The following is a 6,151-nucleotide window of genomic DNA, read 5'->3' on the forward strand; positions in this document are numbered from 1 at the left end:
GCGCCCGCCCCGCCGCCCCCACGCCCACCTGCGCCCCCGGGGGGTCCTGGGCCCCCCCTTCCTTTGTTCTTCCCGTTATATGCATGAGGATTATCTAATGACGCAGCAAGGCTCGCCACAACGTGACCGTCGCCATTTTTCTGTTTTTATTCTATCTCTGCCATGTGATAGATGGGGCGGGGGGGTTGGAAAAGGGAGAGAGACAGGTTTAAAAAAAAAAAAAAACTTCCGGGTCTCATGACCGGGAAGGGAGAAAAACAAAAGGGAGACGAGACACAACTCCAGGGGAGGGATGTGTGCGTGTGTGTGTGCACGCGCGCGCGCAGGCGCGCGTCCTCCTCCCGCCTCGGCTCCAAGAAGGGAGGCTCCCGCAGCGGACACGGAGCATCCCCCCATCTAGGGAGCCCAGTGACACCCCCCTGCAGCCGTGGCGTCGCCCGTCCTGGTCCCACGCTCGCTGCAAATGCTCCGCGAAGCTGTCAGCTTGGTCACTTCTGGCCGCCTCCACTTGCTTTTCACCCCGGAGCTCGCGCCCTGGCTCCCAAGCGGGTGTAAGGTCCTGGGTTACGTTCGGGGAAGTGTCACCATAAACGGAGGAAATAATAAAGTTTAAAGGCTACCGAATTTCCTGTGTTTTAAGATAGTTTGCTTGCATGCTGTTGTATATGACAACCGCGTGGCAACGCTGGGCAGAATCTTGTATTGGTTCGAATCCTTCCTCTTTCTCTATACCCTTTTCTCTCTCTTCCCAAAGCAAGACACACCCTTGTGTGGTGTTCCTTGGGGGGGGGGGGGTTGTTATGTGGAGACGGACCATTCATCATAGCTTGATTTACTTTGTAAGAAATTTTATAAGTGGTTGTTCAGGGTCAGGGAGCATTGTTTAAGAAGACAGTTGCGTGCAGCAAGGTGGATTCGCGTTACACTGATCGTGTTCACATTTGGAGGGCGTGATAGACATTTCATTCTTTCCCAAATCTCGTGTTCACGGTTGCTGAAAAAAACAAAGTATTTGGGAACTCTGCCACGTTTTTCAGTGAGATATAAAATTTTGTACTTTTGTTTACTACTGTATTTCCTTTGGGCACTTTCACTTTTGTTTCTCTTGAGTTTCCTTTCTGGTTTCTTGTCTCAATTTCACAATTCACTGCAGAAAGGGACTGTAGCATCAACTAGGTAGGGTTCCTCGCTTTACGGGCGCAGAAACGAGGCCGTGAGTAGTGATGCAAGTTGCTCCAGGTCACATATTTAATTAGGGCGGAGCTTGGATTAAGCTCACCTGATAGCTCTGCTGGAGGGGTGGAGATGGAGGGTGGGGGATGGTAATGTCTGGCGGCACCTCCGCTTTGTAAAATTGATATCCTAGACATTAAAGATGGAGAACACTTACCAGATCATTACCTTCTTGGGACTGGTGTGAATTGATTGCTTCTTCAAAACCCCCTCTTTTATGTTTTGTCGCGACTATATCTGTTAGTTCAAGTTCCACTTCACTCTTCCCTGGGAGAGTTGGTCACCCTACATGACTGTAACGAATTGTTTTTATTAGACTCACAGAGTAGATCACTACCCCTTTGTCCACCTACTGTTTCCTATTTCGTGGTGCCTTTCACACTTCAGCATATGTAATAGTTGATGTATCTCCCTGAACTGGAGCGTAAGCTTGGAGGCAGGGCCGTGCCATATTCATTTTATATTCCCCATGGTTAACACCCTGCCTGGCAATGAATAAGCAAATTAAGGCCTGATGAGCATTTTTTTTTCCCCTCCTAATTCCTTCCTAACCGTCTCTAGGAAATTCCTTCCATGTTTCTGGCAAAGGCAGAGCACTGAAGATGCTTTTTGATTCTTATACCTTTGCAGACCATTTTTGGCAGGCATCTACTTTACAGAGCCAAGCAAAACATAATTTGTTTATTCCGTGTTTTGTTTTAACCAAATGCTTTCTCCCCTTCTTTTTATCTTGTTTGGTTCCTCTTCTTCAAATTCCTTCTAATTTGTGTAATTATTTATGCCATCGCTTGCCTTCTCATTTTGCTTTCTCAGACTCCGAAAGGTTGGTAAAGTTTAACCTTCGATTTAACTAACCCTCCTCAGCCTGGAGTCAAACGACCAGAGGCAGCACTCTTACTGAGACTCTCATTCTTCTTGGAACACAGTGAAGAGGCTGGCAGTTGAGCAGTATGAAGAGGGCTGCTGAAAAGATCTCAGCAGTCCGACAGAGTGCGCATTTGCAGCTTTAAAAGACAGGACAATAACTGATACATGCAATTATATTGACAGCTCAGAGGAGGGTCTGGAGTGTCCCACAGATGAGTTCATACACATCTGGATCAGTGAGGTTCCATCACATATCTGAACATGAACGAGTATTCCTTTGGATGGGGCAAATGAAGTTGGTATTACTGATCGTAACATCTGAAGTCCATATGTTTCATCCTGGGTAGTAACAGCGTGATAATAGTTTTAAATGTAACAATATTACCTTCCAGGAAGGTGGAGATGGCACCCAATTATATTTAAAAGCATGTGCTCCCTTAAGTACAAAGGTGAACAGAAAAAAGGAACATAAATCAAAAATACAAAAAAATACCTCCATATTTCTTCCACGCATGTACCCTCACACATCATTACAAAGAAAATCAAACTTTAGTCCTCTGGAGTACTGCATGGTTGCTGATTAAAGTAGAGCTCTTATAGGCATTCTAACAATATTCTTCATCTCTCCAGTACACACTTAAAACAATGACAATTCCTGATGTGTGAGAGCCTGGACTTTGGAATCAGGTTCTGATCTCAGCTCTGCTCGTCTATTAGCTGGGCAAGTTTCTCATCAGTTCTGATTCTGTTTAAAGAAATAGAAAATGAGCATAATGTCACCTACCTCAAAGAGAAGCTTTTAGGATTGAAATTTCATCAGAATTTAATAAAATATATGTAAAGCCCCCACCCTGGTATGATGCTTAGAATATAATCTTCAATAATGGGTGGCTGTAATAATTTTTAACTGTATTTTTATTTATCCCATGTGCTTCCTAGAATTATTCTTTTCCTTTTGGCTTCCTGCTCTTGAAAATTCAACAAACCTAGTATTAGTGAAAGTTCTGTGACTAGGAAGTCCTGCCTTCAAGAAGTTCACACTTCAGCTTTGCAAAAATACATACGGAAATAACTGTACTGATACTGGTAGATGGAAGACAAACACTTGATTCATATCACTTTATGATGATCTAACCAAAAAGCATTCACTTAAGATCTAGCTCCACTAGTACCCAAGCAAAGAAAAAGCTTCTGGAAGCAGGACAATGCCACACACACACACACACACACACACACACACACACACACACAATCCCAAACCCTCACATTTTCACATACAGGAGGAAGATTACCTTTAAAACTCCACCCAATCAGTATGATTCTACAGCTTTTGAAAACAGTTTTCTGGCCCAGTGTAAGAGGCAGGCTTCTTTTGCATTCGAGTGAAAACTATGCCAGATTGTACCTTTGAAATAATGTGTAGTTAATAGGAAGCACTTCTGGTTGTTAATTAAGTAGACCACTTTAATCAAGAACTATTTTCTGAGAAACTTATTCCCAGCCCTGGGTCAGGCACTAAAGAAACAAAGATGATGAAGATACAGACTTTGTCTTTAAGGAACTCATTCAACAAATGTTTATTGATTACCTCCTGGGGATGCAGTGGTGAAAAAGACGTTGAGCTTCCTAGCAGGGGATTGATATATACATACCTTATCTTTGCAGCACCCTCAAGAAGTGTTTGATTGACACTGGGTTTGGGCAAGGCAAAAAATATACCCCACCCCCAGAACATTCTTCGTTCCTCAAAACAAAGAACAGCTCCTGAAAAAGAAAAGATTGGTCTCTACAGCTCGAGTGAACCTTGGAATCTCACTAGCACCAGGCAGAATTGTGAAGTGAATGAAATTAAATTCAATGCTCCTGGAGTCTAGGCTATTTAAAACAGCTCTCTAGTCTCTCAGTTCCTGACTTTCTCAACTCTTGTTTCGTTCTCCAAAGGTTGATTCTAAAATGCAAACCTGATTATATTATGCCCCTGCTTAAAAACTTTCATGGCTCCCCATTATCTGCCAAGCGTGGCTCAAAGATCCTTTATGATCTTGCTCTGCCAAAGCCTTCCCACCCTATCCTTCATAACACCCACAGGTGAGGGGTGCCAGATTTTGTAAATAAAAATACAGGATGCCCAGTTAAATTTAAATTTCAGATAAGCAACAATTTTTTTTGGTATAGATGTGCCCCCAATATTGCATGGGACATTCTTACACTAAAAGACTTTCATTATTTATCTGAAATCCAAATCTAAATAAGCATCCTCTATTTTATCTGGCAACTCTACTCCTGCTAGTCTGATTGGTTAACTTGCCATTCCCCACTAGTCTCTTTATGCCTTTATAAGTACTTGATAACGTCTCCATTCTGCCCCTTATGCACATGGTATGTTTCTGTTTCTTCTTCAAAAGCCAGTCATGGGCTTCTGGAACGCTGCAGGTATGAGCATGGAATCCACTGTGCTGGGGGTGGGCCTGGCTATCTGTGTGCTTTGTTTAATATCTGGGCTTCGGCCCCAGTTCCTGTTCATCCTTCCCTTTCTCCCTCCTGGAACTGGAGTTCTGCCCTGAACCCGAGTTAATTTGGCTGGGACCCACGCTCAGTTCTTTACCTTTGCCAACTTTCTCCCTGAGGCTTGTGGGGCTAGATCCTTTCTCCCAGCTGCTGGCTGGGCTCCTGACCTAAACTGGATGGATCATTGAACCCTGCCTCAGATGCCGCCACCTTCCTGTCTTACCTACTGTAAAAAATGGACAAGGTACTCGAATGAGATTAAATTTGTGAGTGTGGTTTGTAAAGTATAAAGTCTCCATGATGGCAACTTAGTTTTTAGAGACTAATTTCAAGCTCTTCACCTGGTTGTGTGTATGAAAGTCCCTCTTTAAGGTGCTCTGGATTTCCCTTGTTTCTGCTCATGCCTAGTGATGTATGATGCTGAAAAGGGATATTTTCCAAATGTCCTCTAATTTTAATTAGTGCATTCAAACACACTGGCTATTTTATTATGAATGGATTTGGACCGGTGGCTTTAATTCTTAAAATTTTAATTTTATGATCCAGGACACACCTCTTCAGAACTCTAACCAGAGTCTCAAGAACTATGTCATACCCTGAGTATGTGTAATGAACTCTGATATTTTCTATTCAATTTCACCTTTTAAAAGTTGGTCAACCCACCCAGTTAATGTCGTAATCCGATAATGGATTGTGACTTGCATTTTGCTAAACACTGATCTGCACCATCCATTGGGATTTCTGTATGAACCAACTGATCAGGACAGTTGTCAAAAGTCTACCTCATTTGGTGCTGTCTCCAGTAGGAACTGCCTTGTCCACAAAAGGAGTCAAGGCCACCTCACCAAAGTAAGTCAAAGTTGTTCCTGCCGATAACATCAGCAAGCAGAGTACTGCAGCCAGCCTTTCTAAGCTGCCTGAGGTTAGTGTATATAACTTCTGGTGAGACCATTATAGAGAGAGAGAGCTGCAAAATCATTGCACGTGGCAACTGCATTTATCTTAGCCTCGAGGGATATTGTTTGGGGGCAATTCTTTCTCAAACTTTTTTTTAAGATTTTATTTATTGGGGCACCTGGGTGGCTTGGTCTTTAAGCGTCTGCCTTTGGCTCAGGGCGTGATCCCAGCATTCTGGGATCGAGCCCCACATCAGGCTCCTCCACTAGGAGCCTGCTTCTTCCTCTCCCACTCCCTTGCTTGTGTTCCCTCTCTTGCTGGCTGTCTCTCTGTCAAATAAATAAACAAAATCTTAAAAAAAAAGATTTTGTTTATTTATTTTAGAGAGAGAGAGAGAGAGAGGAGGAGCAGAGGGGAAGGGAACAAGAATCTCCAGCAGACTCTGCTGTGAGCACGGAGCCCGATGGAGGGCTCGAGCCCACAACTGCAAGATCATGACCTGAGCCGAAACCAAGAGTCAGATGTTTCACCGACTGCACCACCCAGGCACCCTTGTCTTTCTCAGACTTCTAAAATTATTCCTGGTTGGGTTAAAGAGACTTCTAGGTTTCTGAGGTTTCACATTAATTTCAGATACAAAACATAA

At 43.5% G+C, this 6,151-nt stretch overlaps 1 protein-coding gene across 2 annotated transcripts in view; it reads right to left on the reverse strand.

Moving 5' to 3' along the window:
• LOC123795348 (uncharacterized) overlaps positions 1-3,488 on the reverse strand; it is a 71,881-nt gene extending 68,393 nt beyond the window's left edge. For both annotated transcript variants that reach the window (XR_015726260.1, XM_087865967.1), the window contains exons 1-2: positions 3,393-3,488; positions 29-2,845 (exon numbers count right to left, since the gene is read on the reverse strand). The gene's annotated coding sequence lies outside the window, so the exon portion shown is untranslated. The remainder of the gene's footprint in view (positions 1-28; positions 2,846-3,392) is intronic.
• Positions 3,489-6,151: the final 2,663 nt, after the last annotated feature.

Source organism: Ursus americanus, chromosome 12 (assembly GCF_024610735.1).
Source record: "Ursus americanus isolate L20-20 chromosome 12, mUrsAme1.1.p, whole genome shotgun sequence".
In the NCBI taxonomy this organism is placed as follows: domain Eukaryota; kingdom Metazoa; phylum Chordata; class Mammalia; order Carnivora; family Ursidae; genus Ursus; species Ursus americanus.